We start from the raw sequence: 23,907 nt of genomic DNA on the forward strand, positions 1-23,907 counted from the left end.
AAACTATGGTGACATCTGTTTCTTTTTCTTCCACAAGTAGGATGAACCCAAATCATGTGACGAATTGTATTAAGAAATCTCTAGAAATGTTAGCAGCCAGGAAAAAAGAGAGGAGGAAGGAGGGGCTAGAATATCACGTCTTACTTATTAAAAAACATTGCCCTAATTGGCCAAGTAACATAATAACCTTATGAAGAATGGATATTTACATAAGTGTACACATGTAAGACTAAGACTAGATTGGATTCATATCCAGATACAAAACAATAAAAACGACAATATACAAAGAATGTGAACATGTGTTGACATTGTGATACACCTTCTAGAAAAGCACCCCATCCTAAGATCAAAATGGCCCTACTACCATGTGAGAGCTCTAAATATGTTGACAGCAAGGAAATGAGAGAAAAGGAAAGAGATGCCAGAATATATTCAAATGAGAGCAATGGTGCTCTGTTTCATTGCTTATATAGAAAGAACATTGTAGTAATTGACCAATTACAGTAATGCCCTTATGAAGAAAGAGTACTTACATAATGTGTATACATGTAATACGTGGATGGGATTGGATTCAAACCAAAATCTCAAAAATAAAAGACAAACAATATACACAAACTAATATACATGTCTCCTAACAAAGTGAACCTAACTCGGCCATGCGCAAGCTGTTAATATGCCTATTTGTTGTTTTGCCATCGCCTGACTAGATATCCATACAATAAAAGTAGATATTGAGAAATAAGAAATAGAACACTGTAGTCACTGTCAGTATTATCTATTGAAGAACTAAATTGGCACAGAAAGCAATCCTTTTAGGAGTAGTAAATAAGTAATATCACATTATCAACTACAACTATTTGTTCGGCCATCACTTGACTGGACACCAAATGCAACACGGGTAGACATTAAGAAACAAGAAATATAACATTGTAGTTACTACAATTGTTCTCTATGGAGATAGATACTGACAGAAAAAGCACTTATTATTTAATACTAAATCAGTTAGATCACATGTCAAAAAATAATAGAACAGGAAAAAGAAAAACGGAACCTTAGGTTGCAGACCATGTTATTATGTTTAGAACTAAGCAGAGGATATAAAAGAAGACAAGGTAAAGGGGCACGAATTGGAACAATCACCTTTTGAGCCTAACAATTGTGCTGATAGCATGATGGTCTAGGAGTTCAGCAAGTGCATAGAGCTTAATAGCAAACAGCTACTAGTGCAATCAGGTAAGCATTGAGAATGATGGAAGATAAATCAAAAGAGTCAAGACTCATTAACCCTAATACCCAAGAGTAACAAGGAGACTGTAAACAATGAAAAGGCTCTTACGTAATAGAAAAATATATAACCCCAACTAAAGAAGAAGCATGGTGACATTTGCATTAAACCAAATGGTAAATATCTAAGACCATCATTCTTAAAGTGTGTGTAGATGATGCATATATGGGAATAACTTGCACATACTTCAGAAAAATTGGCAGCACAAATTCACAAAGTTACATCTCCAAAAGATAAGGGATTACTTGGGCAGTGTATGTTATAAACCAAGATAGACATAATATGTGTTATAAACCAAGATAGACATAATATGTTGTCCCGAAGTCCCATCATTTGGAGACCTTCTCTGACCTTTCGATCCTGGAAGATCTTTGAGGTATTTATGTCATCATTATGTGACATGTACTATGCAGCTTACGGAAAATACAGAGTTACTAGAAAAAAGAAGTATTACCTAATACCTGTCCTTTGCAAAACTAGAAACATGTGTGAGTGAATAAGAATTGATCTTCAAACTTATGCATGATCTCATTAGTATGGTATACCACTATTGTTACCAGATATATAATGTATAACATTAACTGTATTATGGGCTTATCATAATAACGTATATAGCCTGCACTATGTAATATATCATGTATAATTAGTGTAATCTGTTATAGTCTATGGTGCCTATCTCTATTGGGTTGATGCCAATAGAGATAAGCACTATTATATGGCTGTATAGTATCCATATACACATATGTATATATGCACTATATACTATTACATACAATACAATTAGGGTACCTATAAAGCTGTATATATATATATATATATATATATATATTATCATATGGTCATTAATGTATAGTATGGGTTGTTACATATTGTAACCCAAATGATAAGTACAAACAATGACCATGTTAATCTTTATGGTATCATAGTACAACTTTCCCATAAGCTCTTTATGGTATCATAGTACAACTTTCCCATAAGCTCATGATATACAGGTAACAATGGCTGATGATATTGCATAAAAGCCCATTGTAGTAACCTATATTGTTTGTGCTAAGGGCACTACTGGTAATATGAACACTCATGTCATACAAAGGGTTATAGGTAACCCCTTATAATGGGTAAGGTCATATGGTAAGGTATAGTTAAATAGGGTAACTATTATTGTACGATATATTGTTATATTAGACGTACATATAATACTGTTATTATATACGTACGTATAATAGTTATTATGCACTACATGTATAGTGCATATGGCCATTTATAATGGTCCAGTAGTGCCCCTATACATTAATAACAATGCTACTATAATATATGTTACATATATTTTAATTATGAAACCTTAGGGTTGAAGCGCACGTGTCCCTATGTGCCTCATTTGGTAGACGCGTACGATCTGTGATACGTTCAATGCTTGAGGCATACGCCTCATGGACAGTTTAGTTTTTTTAATTAAAAAAATTAAAATTAAATAAAAATAGTCCTAATTAACCACGTTTGTATCCCTAAATCCCCTATTTTCAATCCAAATCACCTGTGAAATTCAACCACCGTTGCTGCACACTATGAAATTGCTAGAGGTTGGAGGCTGGAGCTGCAGCTGGTGGAAGTTTTGGAAGTTTGGAGCCATCGCCCAACGTCAGAAATCCAACTGTAAGTTTCTTTGAATCTCTTTCTCTCCATGGCTGGCGTTGACCATGGCCACCCTCTCGCTCCCTCAGCTCTCTGGCGGCCAGAGTTGTCGTCTGTCGGCATATGTTGCTGAGTGCAAACGGTGAAGAAATTTTACAACGAAAAGAAAATGGGTTTTGCGCCAAACAGCCCCTGCCTTATGGCTTTGTTGCAAATGGTATCTGAATTTGTGTGGTTTTCAAATTAGTACCGATCTTCATATCTTGGGTGTATTTCCTTCTTCTTTAATCTAGCTCTATCTTTCTTGTATGCGTCGCCCCATTTCCTGTACACGTCGCCAAGCATTGGTGGTATTTAAGGGTTTGCATATGTTGTGTGTTGTTCTTTATTGATATGCTTAGTATTGTAGTTTTATAAATATTATATAATTCACAAATTTGTCCGTGAAGCTTACGCTTCAATTAACCCCTCGCCTCGTCTCATGAGAGGCTGAACTCCTTGCCTCGCTTTCTCGCCTTTTACAACACTTTTCAAAATAACAGTGCTAGGTCTGGTATATATATATATATATATAATATATTTATATAACCCCTATACAGTAACATAATATGGTTATATTTAGGTCCTACCATACAATATGCTCATGAATGTATGTGTCGTAAACTAAGTCACATGGATACTTCAGCAAGGTCCACGTACTCGTGTCGCCGTACCCGTACCCAAAATGGGTACTTTGACACTTGGGTACCTATAGATCCAAACTGCTTAATTTTACTTTGATTTAATTTTTTCCGCCTTATTTTTTATTCTATTCTTTGGATGTGAAAATTCGATTGATGTTCATATTTGACTAAGGGGCTCTTTGGTTGTCCATATGTTTAAGTTTTTCATAGGTTTCTTAAACACACTACTGCAAGAGCCGTTGATATATATTTTCTATGTTATTTATTTGATTACGTTGATATATATTCTTTATTTTGATACATATTCTATAAGTATTTCTTATTGTTTGTATATATATACGGCCATACCCTCGCACCCAAGTTTTTTGAAAATGGTCAGTACCCGTACCCACACCGGCACCCGTACTCGTACCTATGTGACATAGGCCGTAAATAACTAACTGGTTACATATATATACTTAGTAGTGTAACCGATGGACTAGAAAACGTACTATATATGTACTCTATCATATTATTAACAAGGATACTGACAATAAGCAGTATCTTATAATATATATAGTTCATATGATCTTTACACTGATAGGTTCTAGACACAGTACAAGCTTACACTACCCTCTAATCATAATCTGTCAACCTCATTGGAGATAGATCACAAACTATACCTTTCACCCTTTGCAATGTTTATTTTTCCAGACTAAATATTATATTATATACATATAATATATTACATGTATAGTAATATGCATTATAACATGTATAGTATTATGTACATGTATACAACACATAGTAAGAGAATATTTAAAAAATACATTATATAACATATGTATTATATAATGTGTACATATAAATGTACATAGATATTTCTACAATAATATATATACATACATACATACATACATATATATATATATATATATATATATATATATATATATATATATATATATATATATATATATATATATAATACGCATATATCATGTATATATATAACATAATGTATATAATATAACATGTGCATACATATATGTATATATGTACATTTACATGTTACATATATTATACATGCATAATAAAGGTAACATATTTCAATATATACATACTAATGTAATATACATGTGATACACGTATATAGTATTGATGTACTACATTATAATATATAAATAGTAGCGATGACTATAGTACGATAAGGACTTGACCATACAAAGGGTATATGCCTAAGACCTACGCCTGTAAATATATACCATTATAATATTTACTAAACACCTATGATATGGTATGAACAAGCATAAGATTATATGTATGTAATATGTTATTACTATTACCAAAACATATGTACACAGGGTAATATAATAATAGTACACAGCATGATAAGGTAATTACAACCTTAATATATACCCATGTTAGTGCATAATGAGCTACTTCTAGGCATCACATATTATAAGTTTATAACATGCATGTTATAATCCAGTAACATACGGTCCTCACTTAAGAACTACAATGTATGAGTTCACCTTTGTATTATAGTACTAATCTGGTATAAATGGTAACGTTAAGTTGTATATTATAGGATATATATGTGATAACTATAATGTACAACATGTACGTCATATGGGACCTAACGGGCTAATATTCACATTGCCCTTGTATACTTATAGTATATGTTTGTTATAACATATACTATAACTATTAAGGCATTGAGTATGCCCATAACATATATTATAACATAGTACTATATTATAACATAATATACCTATGATGCTTTGTTATATATACAAATAACACTATGCAATACCCATATACAGCTATTATAGTGTATATTTATACAGAGGTACTGGCCATAACAGGGGGGTCTATGTGCCCCTATATTATACATCATAGTACTGTGTGCAGTACTGTACATTGTACTACATATAATCCTTCTTGGTTTAGGGTAATCACACCTATATATGTATTTGTCAGCTAATATATGGCTGTAAAGTATATGGTCAACTATATAATAACATTATAGAGGTGATATACCCTTTGTTTGTCACATTAACTACACAACCACTTATAGCTAATAACGCCACTTACAGTACTGCACATAGCTTACATTATAGTGGGGGTTATATGCTTGTCCCAATATGTATTATCAACTAGTGTATATGGTTATAGGCAATAACAGCCATATATTATATATATAGCTGGACAATATAGGCTATAAACAATAATATTATGTATACGTGCACAATATGATATAACATGTATGGGCTAATGGTTACCTCATACATTGGGCTATTACGAAATAAATTTCTTCTTAATGATTCGTTATAATTTGATTTACATAACTAAACGAAAAAGGCTTTTGATTAAATAACAAAACCATTAGGCTTAAACCTTATCCAGAGTACATCGGTAGCCTAAACCTAAACCAAAGGTTGACACACAATGGGAAGATAATATGTATAAGCAAAAAGATAGCTAGATACTGACAAATTAGTGATATAGTCTTCCTCCCACAAGGTTTTCACAATCTCATTCCAAAATGGAGCAAACTTGGCAGCATATGCCATGTCTCTCGGAATATAGTCCTACACCAAATATCATTAGCCATTAACTATAAAATTGAAACTAGAATGAAAAGAAGAATGAATCACCTGAAAATATGCAGATTTAAAGAATCACATGCCATCGTCCATGGATGCTCCATTCAGATACATCATTTATAATAAATGCAACCCCACAGAGATGAGTACATAAATGCAAGGATAAATAAAAATCCTACTGCATGGAATATGTGCATGTGATGAAACCAACACATATACAAACCACAGTAAACAACATGCATACTCAGATACATGAATCAAAATTGATGCAACTGTAAAGCCTGAGGTGGCCATTGTGTACAAACGGCTACTAACAGACCACAAGCCTTCTAGTTGAAATGCTATACAGCCAAACACATTAGGTGGAATTCAGGCATTAGACTATGTGATTTTAGGTGCTACAGAAAACACAAAAGAGAGGTCATGATTCAAATGTTAAAAACTTAAAATCATCAAGAAACATTCTTTTCTGCCTGGACAGCATAACACATATCATAATTGTGGACCACATGCATCAAACACAAACAATTCTACAACTGAAAGATATAAACCTAGAGAATAGTAGATGACAGATAAATCATAAAAAAAAGAAGAGGGTAAGGTAAAGTTCCTTGTCTTCATTTAGGTGAGACTCGATTTTTCTGAAATCAGATTCAGGTAATGACTCTGATCCAGTCAGGTGACAAATAATTCACCAAAAATTCATAGAGAGAAACTCAAACGCATGTGCCCAACACTTACAATACATAAACACCTGAAAGGGCATGTTTAACACTTGTACAACCTTAATAAGGTAGATATCATATTAGTATTTCATAGATGCAAGCATGGCCTATATTTAATTAGATTTCAAGGTGGGTCCACACATGAAATCTTGAAAGACATGGACAGTTTAAAATGAAAAAAAGAGAACCTGCACCCAGAAATCCAACTCTACTCTGAATTTATGTAAGTATAATATGTTATCATCTTTTCCATATTTCGCAAATCCAAGATCCATTCCAGAGCTCACCTGTATATTTCCCTACCAACTCATGTTACACGTGTGGATGGGGCCACCAGTCCAGAGCATTACAGGTCATTGCATATATGTATGTATATATATATTATGTATATATATATATATATATATATATATATATATATATATATATCCTATTATACTCCCATTTATATATAGGCTTATAGCTTACCTCACAGCTATGTGAGGAAGGAAATTTTATTTTCAAAAGAGAAATTAATTAGATGCTATGTCACACAGACTCTTCAAAAAAAAGGCCGGCCGCACCCATGTCAACATGACGCTGGTGCTAGTCCTGGTGCAGCTCCAACACGCACCCCAACCGTGTCCTTTCTTATGCAAGTTCAAAATATTTTCCATTTTTTTCATCTCCCTGTTTCTTTCTTTATGCATAGTAATAAAAGTAAAAAAAAATAAAGCTAAGAAACAATCTAAAATTATATATATTATGAATACACATTTATATATATGTAATAAATATATTATATATATACAATTATACACCCTCGCCACACCCTTGCCGATTAACATGTATTCTCATTTAATTGTATTTAGCCACACAGATATATGGGGAAAAGAAATTTAAGTTTCCAAAACAGAATTAGTTAGATGTTTTGCTAATTAAGCATGATGGTCTCTCTCCCTCTCTCTCTGTGATGACCAAGAAAGAGTGAGTGAAATTCCCATTACAAGATACTCAAGTTTATAGAAAAGTATTAGTAAGATGATATGAAGTCCTCTCTTCCAAATGATATTTACTACTAAGAGGCCTTTCCAAAAAAAGTGAGACCTGCACAACATTTTCTAAGGAAATGAACACTAAAAGATATTTAAGTCTCCCAAAAAAAATGAGTTATAAGATGACCTAAATGCATCTCTAGAGCTCAACAATACAATAAAGACACTTGCAATTAAAACAGAATACAAATTGCTAAATATATATATATATATATATATATATATATATATATATATATATATATATATATATATATTTTGGCCCCAAGCATAAAGTATAACCCGAGTCCAGCAGCTCATTATGGACGTGAAACCCTTCAAGGCATCTCCACGTATCACATAGCTACCAACAAAGCTCTCAATACCCTTATAAAAGCATGGTTGATGTCTTCAAGTAACATGCAATAAAGAAAGCTCCCAAGCATCCCAGACAATTCAATTATATACAAAAAATAAAGGATAAGTCTAACACACCAAGTCAAAAAATTGAAGCATATTACATGTGGAATCATAGATATTCCATCTTTATTCATAAAAAAGTGTTAAATATAACAGCAAAGATTGCATAAATTCAATTTGAAGAATACATAATCACAACGCTCCAAATATAACTGTCAACTCACCTGATTGGAAGCATACAAAGAACTCCTGCCACACAGTATTTTGGTAAGCAAAGGAAGACAAGGCACTAAAATGCAGAAAAGAAGGTTGGTCATGCAATGAAACATGAATTTAAATGTGAAGACTGAGCAATGAGCACTTACTTTTTGGTTGGCACATGAAGATACTTCATGAAAGCTTCAGGAAACTGCTCAAAAAGCTCATGAACAGCATCAACAGAATGAATCTGAAACCAGAAAGTGAAAATGTTGAAGGAACAGCAGATTATCAATCTGGAAGGAAAAGTAATAAAGCAAGCACACCATACTAAATTTATAACATTAATTATTTCAGACACATAAAATAACTTGGTGTAAAAATATCAACTTAGAGCAAAAATATCTCAAAAAACCAAGCAAAACTCATGATTTTTCCAAGCAAAAAGCTAAACACTACCACACTAAGATAATAAGATGAACGGCATACCTCGGCTAGACCATCACTTGCCCCAAGCAAGAAGCCAACAATTGCAGAAAAGAGTGTATAGAAAATCTGAAAAAGAGTGTATAGTAAATCTGAAAATCGAGAAGATAAATCTGCAAATAATAGCATATCAGTACGAGACAGCAGGAAAAAGAACTATTCAAAATCAAAGACAATGAGCCGCTGCAGGACATTTTCATGAATTACACTGTCAACGAAAACGGGGGAAAATGGTTCTACAACCAACAATATGGAAAAATTTAACCACCTGAAACAAACTTTTTAGCTAACACACAGTCATAAGACCCCAAACTATTAAGCTTATGAATTTGACGGTATCCAAGAACCAGAAACACCCTATTCTCCTAAATCACAATTCACCTACAGAAGTTTTGACTTTGCACACCTTGACTAACCGCATAACATTAATCAATAAAATCTAAAAAATGCATGGATACAAAAGAATCATCAATAAAGGAAATTAACAAATTTCAAGCAAAAACCGAGCTGTGCGAAACATATTGAGGTATATACAGCACTATCTGTAAAGAACTGCATCCATGTAGTCTAAGGCTCTCCAAAACCTAACGAAAGCTTAGCAGTTGATGTTCCCTTCAAAGCCAGAAAAGGTTTCAAGTACACAGCCAACAAAATTTCAGCGAACTTAAGGCACAACCCCATCTCCACACTTAGGCAACCCAAGCTAGGGCTTTAAAAACATAACACATGTGTACAGACACTCCAAAATCTGCTACACCACATGCTATCATGAATCATACCTCAATGTAGCATGGCCAAGCCCTTAGCACCAGGCCATGCCAACCTGCTAAGTCGCTAACTTGCTATCAAATGGCCATTCCATCATTGGCCCAATTCAACATCTGATGTCCACCCCATTATTCCAAGTCTTTGCCAACTGCCTTCATGGTTGGCCTTCTCATAGGTGTTGCGGGTGCTACATTCTCAAGTGCCTCAGTGTATGTCACTAGAGAACTAGACGAAGCCGAAGCAATGAGTAGACCCTAGACCTTAGGCATGCCTAGGCTGGACTAAGTGCTCTAAATGAAAAATAAATAAAAAATAAAAATGTAAAAACTAATAAAATGCAACCAAAATATTATTATATACTGTCACATATATAAACATATACATGATTATATACAGTCACAGAAAGACTGACAAAATAATACAAAACTAAAGATCGTTAAATAATACAAAATTTATTCATATAAATACACATACAATAACATCAGGTCTCTCTCTCTCTCTCGCTGGTTGGTCCACCAAAGCTATTGTTATAGACACCAAAGCTGCTTGCTTGTAATTGTGTCTCACTGAAGGATCTATAATTTAGTGGAAGAGTTGAAAGGGGAGAGGAAACAGACATTGGCCACCGACAAGGCATTGAAAAAGGAAAACCAAGAACCTAAGACAATAAAGCACCTAAACAACCCATGTCACAATGAAAGTGAAAACTAAACATGACACTATGCAGGAAACCATTAAAGCAGAAAACAATTGCCCAACTCAACATAATCAAACTAAATCAAAATCGGATCCTACTGAATACAAATCAAACCAATGACCTTAACCGCTGGGCATGTGCAATAGCTAACTAAAGGATCTATTCAACTAACCTAACACTAACGTGATACAAGAGAAACTGAGCATTATCCTCGTCTAAAACCATGAAGGACCTGAGGACATAAAACCCAAAACCCATGCAACTTCGATGAATAGAACCTTTCAAAAATTGATTGGTCCTTTTGAAAAGAGATAAGAGGTGTTCCATGACAAACTCAACCCTAAGTCTGGGTTATGTTGAAGACACTCGGTTGGAATAATGGGTCAGGCTTAATCACTTGTCCCAAATGATATGCATTTCTTGAGACAAAGAAAATGAAATTAGTCACACTCAACATGAGTTGACTAGGTTCGTGGAGTTTCATCTATTCCATGAATGGACTAACAGTTTGGTAATAGAATAGTCAACATCTTTCAAGGCCAAAGGGGATTGAGAATGAAATGACAAACATATTTCAAGACCAAAGGAGATTGGTTAGTTCCTCCTATGTCCAGAGATGTCAAGTTTTTAGTTTGAAATAGTTCACAAATGATCAATTTAACTAATAATCATGAGTGCTCGTGTTGTGCAAATAATATGGCCTTCATTTACACATAGCACATATCATACAAGCATTAGGATTCATTTCGTGTCAACGTCGTCAAATCTCTAGAAGGTATGCCTTTCAATTTCCAAATTATGAACATAAAGGAATCATCCTCAGCATCTTAGGTAATCAAAAATAGGAGAAGATATTGACCCTAGGACCACACATCTACCAAAGATTTTCACATTCAATTCCTGCGAGTTCAGCCTTCATGCCTTTCATCTCTTGGCAGACACCTTTTGCTTTTTTTTTCTCTTTTTTTTTTCTTTCTTTCTTTTGCATTCAGCTTTTGCCTTAAAATTTTTTTTTCCTTGATTTTTTTTTAGGCCGACCTTCACCTTTGAGGGAATACCTCACCACCCCAAAGGCTACTACGAAGCTCCACCGCTTTGGTGGTTATGTGTAGCTTTGTCGCATATCCAACCCACTTCACCTTGTGGGTTTTCGACGAGCCAAAGGTTCACAAGTCGTTATCTTCGCGGTATAGACATAAATCACCTATATGTCCACCCGGTACTCTTGATTACTGACCCAGAGGAACGACTACACAAGCCTCGAGCCAATCTCTCAACTCTCATTTTGCTACCTGCTAAGATCTTACAAAAGATTTTGACTTCTCTCTCAAGATATCTTCCTGTTAAATCCTTGCAAATGCTTGATTGCCAGAATCAATAGCATTTCCTAGTCTCGACTTTCTCAACTTCACATGACCTTTCCTTACTGCTCATATTCAAGATCTTTTCAGTTTTTCTCTTCCATTGTTTGGCAACAAAAATTTGAAATTTTATCATTTTGCTCAAGGAGGTACTAAGAATAAAGAAAAGCCACATCATTGTGTGAGAAAACACTTTTAAAATGTTTTTAAGCAAAACTCAAAATAATCACTTTTACAAAAATTCTTAACATCAAATGGTATATCACCAAGATGAAGGAATTGAACTCTAAAGAAGAGGGTGAATGCAAAATAGCATAGATTGGTTGGATAGAAAAATGAACTTCACCAACTCTCCTGGAAACTTCTATACGAAAGGTTGGTTTAATAGTGATGATTTTCCATAAATGTTTGAGTCCTCAACTGATTGAAAGTTTTAGAAATGGTTTAGGTTAAGCTCTTATCTTTTCCCAAAGGAAGCCCGGGATAAACCAATCCTATGTGGTGGGTTTTGTAAAATCATCAACTGCATGATAATGACAACTACGGGATTGGACTCTATTAGACTCTAAATGTACGACTATCCAGCAAAGTTTGATCAGTCTTGTGCCCTGGTTACATGATTAAACTTCAATTGCACAAGCTAATTGAAGTCCACTGTCAAAAAAAAAAACAAAAAGTTTCTTAAAGGCAAAAGAATACCAAAGTACAAAATGCTTAGGTTTATAATAATCAAGAAACTCCAGTACTTGCCAAAAAATCGTCATGAAATGTAACCATCAAAAAGAAAAACTAAATCAAAGTATGAATTTAGTGTGAACTGTCTCCCAAAATTATTCAATAATAGCCAAATTCAGAAGCACTTAAAGTGATCCTGTATGTGGAACAAAATACTTATACAATAACAAATTAATCAGAGAGAAATTGGCCACCAACCTGCTTAGCAGCAGAACACAACAGAAACAACATCAGTGATGAACTATCATATCATGAGGCCTGCAGGAAAGGATTCAGGAAAAGAGCATGCACTTTCTCATGAGCCCACCTCTTATATGTGCTCCTGCATGTCTCCACAAAAAAGAAAATGCTGCAGGAAGACTACAGAACACTTCAAAAATATTAAAACGTACAACAGGCACAGAATTTAAAAGGCTTGCTTAGAGAACTGAAAACTACCACAAAAACATGCAATAAGTAACCAAAAAAACTAAAAACAGTACTGAGTTGGTTCAGTCTATGGGTTGTAGAATGTAAATGCACATTCCGAAGGTGTGTTTGCATGGTCGAGAATAATATCCGCAATATATACATTTCATTTCCACTTTGACTTAATTTAGCAAAATATGTAAAAGATGAACAAGTTATAAAACAAAAAATGTATATTTAGAAGAAAAATTAAGAAATATGTATTACAAGATTTTGTTTGGCTGCTCATTAAGTAGTGAATATCTTAAGTTTGTGAGTTACTAAAGCAAAAAATGTCTTCATAAAACTCAGGCATTTGAAAAAGCTTGACACACAACTGAGCCTAGTTTGTTTAAAATCAATTTTGGCTAAATTTAATACCCAAGTTCAGCTAAAACATATTAGGCATCTGAATCTGATTGTACGAGAGGCACTTGGCCCTATGCTCACTGAGAATTATTATTTAACCATCAGCTGGAAAACAACCACTTAGTTTGATATCTGATCTGAAAAGAAAAGCACTTTTGTGTGTACAAAAATACTGCTCAGTGGATTCAAATATTGAACCATTGAAACGTGTGCTGAAACAGTCAAAGCACTATACAGAAGTGCATGTGTAAAAACATATGAGACTATGAGTAGTCCTCTAAATTAGTTAAAGAGTCAAAGTCCATGGTTTTCCATTTGTGTTTACCTATCCCGTATGTTCTTTTTTTTTGTGTGTTTATGTATTAGGTTTTGTATTGTAAATGGTTTCATTAGTGAGGGCAATCTGGTCTTTTATTGTTTATTCAGTGAACAAGTTAGCATCACAACCCTCATATTGAAGTTCCGTTCTAAGTAGCAAGATGTTAAGTGCTGTTGTTCATGTACTGAAGACTAGATGTGAATAACAGCACACTTATCATTTTCTTAATTTGGTTTTGCAATATTCATCATATCGCTGGGAAGTGGGAACTTGATGACAGAAAAAAAAAACGTTCTCATGTACATTAAAGGCTGGGTACATATGAATGGACCAGATTTAACGCCACTTTGACTCCATTATAATTTTCTAGATTTGGGTTGAGAAAAAGTTTGCTATGGTTTCTTTCATGTTTGACTGAATAACTAGCTAAAATCTGGGTTAGGCCTGATTATTATTTACGTGGGGGATTAGGGTCAGGTGCAGCCACAAGTGGGCTACCAATCCAGCCCATTAACAACCTTAGCTACTATTGTTGTCAAACCCTGTAAAGTTACCCTAGGGTACCTGAACATTATCACTGGCCCTTTATGTGATGTTTTACCTTTTTGTTTCCTTTCTATTTTCTCTTGGCTTCTTGTTTGGTCCTGACATTGTTTTTAGATGCAGTATTCATGCTCTTGCTCTGATTTCTGGTAAGAAAGGGGCATTCTGCAATTTCTCAACAAGATATCATTGATGTTCTAGATAAGCAGTTGCTTGAGGGATATCTTTGAGACGTTCTCTTCCAAGCATTTAAACAACACATGCACAGGTTAAGTCAACTAAACAGTGCCTATTTTAAAAACCAAAAACCTAAACCCAGCTTTGAAACTTTTATTACCATACAAATAGTTTGACATCGTCATCAAGCATCATTCAAGAGTTTCCAGCACTCAGCTAAGTTTTACATCTAATTTCTGAAATATACCAAGATGTTGGTGTAAAAAAAAAAAGAGATTCACTAGAAGAAAAAAAGAAGGCTTTGATATTCCATCCCACTCATAGGTATGCATAGTAAATAGTATTCTTGGACAGCACCATCCTTGTGACACTAAAGGCCAAATGACAACAACAATATTCAGGGGAAACTTAGTCAAGATCAAGAAGAATAGAGTTATGAAAGGTCCAACTGATACAAAACAAGAGCCAGGTGTGACTGTGTGAGGAAAGACCCTCTCCTATCTCCATAAAGAGGACGTCTCCTACTAGTTTTGTTACCAACCACTTGAAAGCAAAACAATCAGCTAAATATAAGAAGTATGAACAACAACCTAAATATGAGAAGCAGAAGTATGTTTCTTTGGTTACTTAATACAAATAATTTTCCCAGTTCATTTGCTAAAAGATCAATCAGAATATGTTTATTGAAACACTCTCATTCGTTTGAAATACCATATAACTCTATATTTGATCAAGGAACATGAGAACAGAGCAAACAAACAATTTTGACTAAATGATAACAAAGTTCTTGTGATGGTCACAAAATTACTTCTGTAATTTCACACACCATAGGATGTTTGTTAAATTGTAAAAGAATCACTTATAACAAAAGATTTAAGATTTATCTAAGATAGGAGATTGTACATGCAAGAAAAGAGAAATTAATGCCAAAGGAATACTTCATAGATGACAGCAAAAAATTAACAGGCAGAGAGAGAGAGAGAACTCAAATCTAAAACACAAACTAAAACAAGAAAAGTATCATATTAGAACAGACTGATCCAACATAGCCTTGAAACTATGAAACTTAGTCAAGCTATGAGTATCAAAAGGCAAATAGAGAAACCTGCAAAAAGACACCTGACGAGAACTCATAAGCAACACACGTATAATACATGTGTACATGTAATATACAAACGTAATACATGTGTATATTACATATATTTGTACATGTATATATATATAGTGCATACTGCATAGTACATATATGTCATACGTATGCATACTATATAGTATATTATACTATATATATATATATATGTGTGTGTGTGTGTGTGTATCATTCTTAAACTACTTCCACGTGATTACATAGTCTAAGCCAACCTAGTCCCGACACCCTTTCGACATGAAATATGTTTTATGCAGATAGTCTGGCAGAGATAATCAGATTAAAAGGAAACCTCAAAATGGACTAAAATCCACCAACTAACTTCCATTGCGTCACTAGCTTCCTTCTTTTTTTGGTATTCAATCCGTGGATGCTCATCGAAACCCACGTCATCGCAGCAAAGCATTTCACGTATAACAAATGTAGGAATCACGCTAAACTTTTGTGTTCAGATAGAGAGAGGGAGTGTATCGATTCGATATGCTTTGAGAACCCATGAACTAAGCCGATCTCGCTCAAATGTTTGATCCGCCTATCCTCTTCTGAGTCCGCCAACATCTGGACGATTGCGAAACATTCAATATGGACAAAGGGAAAAATACAATGACAGACGCTAATTTTTATGTGTATGAAGTGGAAATGCATGCACACAGAGTAAACAAGAGAGAGGAGGGGTGTACTGGATGCGCTCGTTGGCTCTGATACCGCTCGGCTTTGATCCTCCCAGTGCTCTTCCGGATCAACGCTATCAAAACGTTGAAGGAGGCATGACGATGCTAAGCTTTAGTTATATGAGACAAATATGAGAGAGAGCGAGAAGAGAGAGAGACCGACGTTTCCATGCTTAGCTGATGAACTCCGCCGATCTCGTTGCATTTTGTTTTTTCGTTCTTCTTTGATATCAACAAGACCTGACGCAGAACTTCTACCGCGAGTGGAGGAAAAGCAGAAACAAGAACGCCAAATTTTAGCGATTATGAGATGAAAAAAGATATCAGAGAGTCAGAGAGAGGACGCTCACCAATGGCGACGCTGAGAACGAAAAGGTTTGGTGAACTCCGTCGATCTCTTTCTTTTAGTTCCTTCGTTCTTCTCCGATATCATCAAAACCTAATGCAGAACTTCCGAGGCCGAGTGGATGAAAAGTACAAACAAGAACGCCAAATTTTAGCAATTATGAGATGAAAAAAGATAATAGAGAGTCAGAGAGAGGACGCTCACCAATGATGACGCTGAGAAAGAAAATATCTGGTTCTCCGTCGATGTTCCAACTCTGGTTCAATCACCAAGCACGTTGAACCATCATCACTTGAACCAGCTTCAACCATTCCCTCCATCAGGGCCTCATCTAAAACAACAGTCTCTTTTCCAAAACCGACGTTTATACACGAGGCAGCACCATTGGGGTCTTCCCTCTTAGCAGCAGTAGAACCCTTGGAGCCTAACGTCATGAAAGGTTCTTCATACACCCGCTCACCAACCACACCACTCACAGAAGCCTCAACCATAATGGTATCCATGGAAGGTGAGTACTTCACATGTTCACTTGTTGCCTCAGCCTCTTTGTCAAACTTTCTACTAAAAGGTACAGTTCGTTTCATCTCCTCTATGCTACGAACCTCATCTCCATCAACTCCAGCAACATCTACGTAGATAATGGACGAATCTACTTCTTCACGACCAAGTTCTGCAATTACCCTGGTGCCACCAGCCACTTTGGTCTCTATTGATCCCAACTTCCCGCCATTATCCTCTACCTCTAGAGAGCTCGTGCCAAAACAACCAAGGGTTTCAGCAATTGGGCCACTTATAAAATCAGATTTTCCCTGCCCACCGTCAAAAAACTTCATCGTTCCGCCCGCTGCACCACTCTCCTTCCCCAACCCTACCCCTTCCGACGCCCAGCTCTCCTTCTCCTCAAACCTACCACCCACCAACCCCTGCTGCCCTGTTTCTACAGGGATTCTAAGTACACCAATGAACCCATCATCCCCATCGCTAGAAATGCCATCCCGAACCTCACAATCTTCGTCTTCTGTCTCCGACGTCAGCTTCGCAACTGGCACCATCGTAACGGCCGGGCCGTAAATGGTGGGAGACGACGACAGGTCGTAGCTTCTCACAATTGGGACCCGACCACCGTCACCATCCTCCTGTTTCTCCTCCACAAGCTCATCTTCGAATCTTTTCGACGCATCCCAAGGCGTCTCCGAGGCGGTCTCGAACTCGTCGTCCCTGCTTAAGAAGCTTGCAGAATCATCGCTGAAATGGCTCGCCACACCTGTTATAGTCGTGTCCTCCAAAAGAATGCTCAACAACAATAAAAGAGGGCAAACCACCACAAAACTACTAAAAACGGAATCACAGGGCAGCGAGCATAAGATTGAATTTTCGACACCAATATTGCAGCAATATATATCAAAATATATACTATAGATGCAGAAAAAAAGGAGACACCAATTTACGTGAAAAAACCCCCAATAATGGGGTAAAAAACCATGGGCAAGAGACACTTTCTATATATCAAGAAAGGGAGCCAAATACACGAGCAACAATATCCCTACTGTTTTAAGAAAAACAGTGAACTCAAGAGAACAATAACACTCTCTTATGCGAATGAAAGAAAGATCCCCAAAGATTCAAGAAAGAAATCACCCAATGAAGACTCCCTTCATTTTTCCTTCTTTGTCTTTCCTCTTTCTTCTTGGCATGCCAATCGACTCACGCGCCTTGCTTCTCTTCTTCTCTTCCTTGCCTTCCTCTTCTTCTTCTTCTTCTCCTTCTCCTCCCATATGCAGCCACAAGAGGTCCCTTCTCTTTTTCCCCAAAAGAGAACAACGAGAGAGAAAGATGTGAGGGGCGTCGTGAGGAAGGGGCACCATCGGGTGCCCTTCCTTTCTCATGCCCGTCACTTAAGTGACGGGCTAGGTCAGGTCTTGAGGCTGGACCCGACCCAACAAACTCCCACTTCGGCCTCAAAATAGGGATCAAACCTGCAAAATGAACAAAATTAATACACTGTCTTAAAGGCAGTCACCCCAACTAAGTCTCTACACATGTCATGCTTCTCTCCAGGTAGAGACTTCGTCATCATATCTGCAGGATTCTTCTCAGTATGTATCTTCTCTAACTGAATCAGTTTCTGCCCAAGTACATCACAAATCCAATGATATCTGACATCAATGTGCTTAGTCCTTGAGTGGAACGCTAAATTCTTCGCCAAGTGTATAGTACTTTGGCTATCACAATGCAACACATAGGTCTTCTGACTAAGGCCTATATCATGAAGAAAACTCTTCATCCACAACAACTCTTTACAAGCTTCAGTTGATGCAATATATTCTGCCTCTGTAGTGGAAAGAGCAACACACTTTTGCAACCTAGACTACCTTGATACAGCTCCCCCTGCAAAAGTAAAAACATAACCAGAAAGAGACTTCCTAGAGTTCAAGTCACCTGCCATGTCTGCATCAACAAATCCTTGTATCTCTGGATTAGATTCACCAAAACATAAACAGTAAGTGGAAGTACTTTTCAGATACCTTAGGATCCACTTCACTGCTGCCCAATGCTCCTTGCCTGGATTTGATAAGAACCTGCTAACTACACCAACTGCATAAGCCAAGTCTGGGTGTGTGCAAACCATAGCATACATGAGACTCCCTACTACGGAGGCATATGGAACATTCTCCATTCTTTCTTTCTTATTTGCTGAAGAAGGACATTGCTCATTTCTCAATTTAAAATGTGTTGCTAAAGGTGTACTTACAGTTTTGGCATCTTTCATGTTGAACTTGCTAAGCACCTTCTCAATGTATTTCTCTTGTGATAACCACAACTTCTTGGTCTTCCTATCACGAGCAATCCTCATGCCTAACAATTGTTGTGCTGAACCCAAGTCTTTCATATCAAATAACTTGTCCATATCGATCTTCAATTGACTAATCAATTGACAATCCTGTCCAACAATAAGCATGTCATCTACATATAACAACAAGATAATGAAGTTACTTGATGAGAACTCTCTGATGTAGACACAATGATCTACGGCTGACCTGCGATACTTTTGATTTATCATAAATGAATCAAATTTCTTGTACCACTGTCTAGGTGCTTGTTTAAGTCCATACAAGCTCTTCTTCAACTTACAAACCACTGCTCCAACTCCAAGTCTAGACAAGCCACCAAACCAAGTATTACCCTAATAGATGACATTTTAACAACAGGAGAACAAATTTCATCAAAATCAATACCTCTTTCCTGCTTGAAACCTTTCACCACTAACCGAGCTTTGTATCTCAACTTGCCTTGACCTTCATTTTTAAGCTTGTAGACTCACTTGTTCTGCGACACTTTCTTACCCTTTGGTAGCTCTACCAAATCAAAAGTGTGATTCTTGTATAAAGAATTCATCTCATCCTTCATAGCTTTAATCCATTCATCTTTATGCACTTCATCTAGCACCTCTGCATAGCATTCTGGCTCTCCACTATCTGTAAACATAATATATTCATCAATAGAATATTTAGTAGATGGTATACGTGTTCTTTTACCTCTACCCAATTGCTCCTCAATTGGCTCTGAATGCGAAGGAAGCTCCCCCTCCAACTCATGCTCATAATCAGTTTGAGTCTCCATAGGGCTGTCATCTGTATACTGTTCATTTATCTCTCTTTCCTCTTCCTCTACATCTTCATCAGTCTCACCATGCTCAGATGAAAGTTCTTCAGGTTCTGCATAGGTTGGTTCATGAACACCACTAGCATTCACACCTGACTTCGTGTCTCCCATGACATCTTCAATAGTATGATCCTCTCTGAAGACAACATCACGACTCCTGTAGATTTTGTCATTCTTTGGATCCCATAACCTGTAACCAAATTCATCGTCTGCATAACCTAAAAAAATTAGAAGAATAGCTTTATCATCTAGTTTGGTCCTATATTCTTTAGGTACATGCATAAATGCTTTCCAACCAAAAACTTTGAGGTGATCATACTTAACCTCTTCATCTGACCAAACTCTCTATGGAATGTCTCCATCTAAAGGCACTGAAGCAGACCTGTTTATTAAATAAACTGCAGTACGCATTGTCTCTGCCCAAAAATACTTATGCAACTTAGAGCTAGGTAACAAACTTCTAACTCTCTCAATTATTGTTCTATTCATCCTTTCTGCAACTCCATTATGCTGTGGAGTATAGGGAAACTGTCTTTTCATGTCTAATACCATGTTTTAGACAATACTCTCGTAAAGAAAATGCTACGTACTCACCACCGTTATCTGTACGCAGTCTCTTCATCTTCTTACCAGTCTCGCACTCAACCGCTGCATGAAAAGTCATGAAGATGCAACTTACTTCACTTTTGCTTTTCATTGTAAAAGCCCATACCTTCCTAGATGCATCATCAATAAATGTAACAAAACAGGATGCTCCACCTTTAGATGTTACATTTATAGGTCCACATACATCTGAATAAACTAAATCTAATACATGTTTAGTTTTTGAAGAGCGCCTTTTCTGAAAGGAAACTCGATGCAACTTACCAACCAAACAATGATCACATGGAGATATCTGTGCACCATCTGCCTTTGGTAACAAATTCTTCTTGGTGAGCAAGTCGATTCCTCTTTGACTCATGTGACCTAACCTCTTATGCCACAAATCTGACGAAGTACCACCAGTAACTGCATTGACATCCACACTACTGATTCGATACTTCATCCCATACAAAGAGCCAAATCTGTCACCTCTAGCCAACACTAGTGCCCCCTTGGTAATTTCCAACCTGTCTGACTAAACGAAGTACAATATCCATCTTCACTTAGTCTTCCTGCAGAAATCAAATTCATTCTCAAGTCTGGAACATGTCTCACATCTCTCAAAGTCAACTTGCATCCTGTGCTCATCTGAATGCAAACATCTCCTATCCCAACAATCTTCGAAGTGTCACTGTTGCCCATGTGAACTACTCCAAAATCACCTGCTCTGTAGGATAAGAATAACTCTCTACATGGTGTGGCATGATATGATGCCCCTGTATCTAAAATCCATGTAGAATCACCATTCTAAACTGTAAGACAATCATTTTCTTCAGATAAAAATAACACTACCTCATCATCTGAAGCAACTGCAGTGTACTCTTTTGGCTTCACATTCTCTTGAATCTTCTTTTTCTGCTCTTTTTCTTCTTTCAATTTCCTGCAATCAATCTTCTTGTGCCCTGGAATACCACAGTGAAAGCATTTACCTGTCATCTTGAGTCTTGATTTGGACCTAGAGTTTGACCTATCATGCCATTTGTTACGCCCCTGTCTCCCATCATTAGCACTTGCGAGCTACCAGTACCAAGAGACTTTCTCCTTGTTTCTTCATTTAGAATGTTACTGGTTACATGCTTCATCGTAAGCACACCATCTGGAGCGGAGTTGCTCAAAGAAACAACTAAAGTCTCCCAACTGTCGGGAAGAGAACTAAGCAACAAGAGTGTCTGTAACTCATCATCTAATATCATTTTCATGGCTGACAACTGATTGATTATGCTCTGCACTTCATTCAAATGCTCTGACACTGGTTTTCCCTCTCTAAGTTTCAGATTTACCAATTGCCTAATCAAGAAAGCCTTGTTCCCAGCTGTTTTCCTCTCGTAAAGATCATGCAACTTCTGCCATAACGACTTCGCGCTCGTCTCTGCGGATACCAAATGAAAAACACAGTCATCTAACCATTGTCTGATGGTGCCAATGGTTTTCTTATCCAATAACTTCCATTTTTCATCTGTCATATTCGCTGGCTTCTTGTTCTCAATGGGTGCATATAAGTCTTTACAATACAGCAAATCTTCCATTTTTGCTTTCCATATAGTCCAATTGTTCCCATTTAAATAGACCATTCTAGTAGGGGTCGACTCCATCCTTTAATAAGAATGTACACAACCACCCTGGCGCTAACTTGGTGCTAACCTGGCTCTGATACCACTTTGTTATAGTCGTGTCCCCCAAAAAAATGCTCAACAACAATAAAAGAGGGCAAACCACCACAAAACTACTAAAAACGGAATCACAGGGCAGCGAGCATAAGATTGAATTTCTAACACCAATATTGCAGCAATATATATCAAAATATATACTAGAGATGCAGAAAAAAAGAGACACCAATTTACGTGGAAAAACCCCCAATAATTGGGTAAAAAACCACGAGCAAGAGAGACTTTCTATATATCAAGAAAAGGAGCCAAATACACAAGCAACAATATCCCTACTGTTTTAAGAAAAACAGTGAACTCAAGAGAACAATAACACTCTCTTATGTGAATGAAAGAAAGATCCCCAAAGATTCAAAAAAGAAATCACCCAATGAAGACTCCCCTCATTTTTCCTTCTTTCTCTTTCCTCTTTCTTCTTGGCGTGCCAATCGACTCACGCGCCTTGCTTTTCCTCTTCTCTTCCTTGCCTTCCTCTTCTTCTTCTCCTTCTCCTTCTCCTTCTCCTTCTCCTCCCGTATGCAGCCACAAGAGGTCCCTTCTCTTTTTCCCCAAAAGAGAACAACGAGGGAGAAATATGTGAGAGGCGTTGTGAGGAAGGGCACCATCCTTTCTCCCGCCCGTCACTTAAGTGACGGGCCGGGTCGGGTCTTGAGGCTGGACCCGACCCAACAACACCATCACTCTTGGCGCTAGCCTCGCTGGAGTAATAATCACCATCGTGATCATCATCTCTATCTCTAGAAAGGGGCGCCCTGATGGGCGGCAAGGGGGAGCCTGACGTAACGGCAGATGACGAAAGCGTCCCCTTTGCCCTGTAAAACGCAGCTGGGAGCCATGCATCCGTGGTGGTGTTCCTTTCCTTTCCGCCCTTCCTGGTTTTGGCTTTGGAGCGCAAAACATCAAGCACTTATAAAGAGGACGTGAAATCCTTTTCCCATTCTTAAACTTTTCCTTTTTGTTGACACATTTCTCTCTCTCCCCTCTCTCTCACATTTTATGCCTCAATGCTCGTAAGGCAAGGGCTTATAAACTCTTTGTTTAATTTTTCATATTTTATGTTAAAAAATGATAACCGTACATTTTGAAGAAGCTAATTTGGTAGAGGGCATGTACTGACATGGCGTATATAGACAATTTTTTAGTCCATGAATTGAAAACTTTTGGGCACATATGATTGAAAAAGACAAGCACAAGCATAATGAACAAATTTCTTTGGAAAAGTAAAAATAATCATCATGTCATCGGCATGAAAAATCAATTTCAGTAAGCTTGAATTCAGCTATCAGCAAGCGATTCAGTCTTTCAACTTTAGAAGCTTTTCGCATAAA

This window comes from Nymphaea colorata, chromosome 1 (assembly GCF_008831285.2).
Source record: "Nymphaea colorata isolate Beijing-Zhang1983 chromosome 1, ASM883128v2, whole genome shotgun sequence".
In the NCBI taxonomy this organism is placed as follows: domain Eukaryota; kingdom Viridiplantae; phylum Streptophyta; class Magnoliopsida; order Nymphaeales; family Nymphaeaceae; genus Nymphaea; species Nymphaea colorata.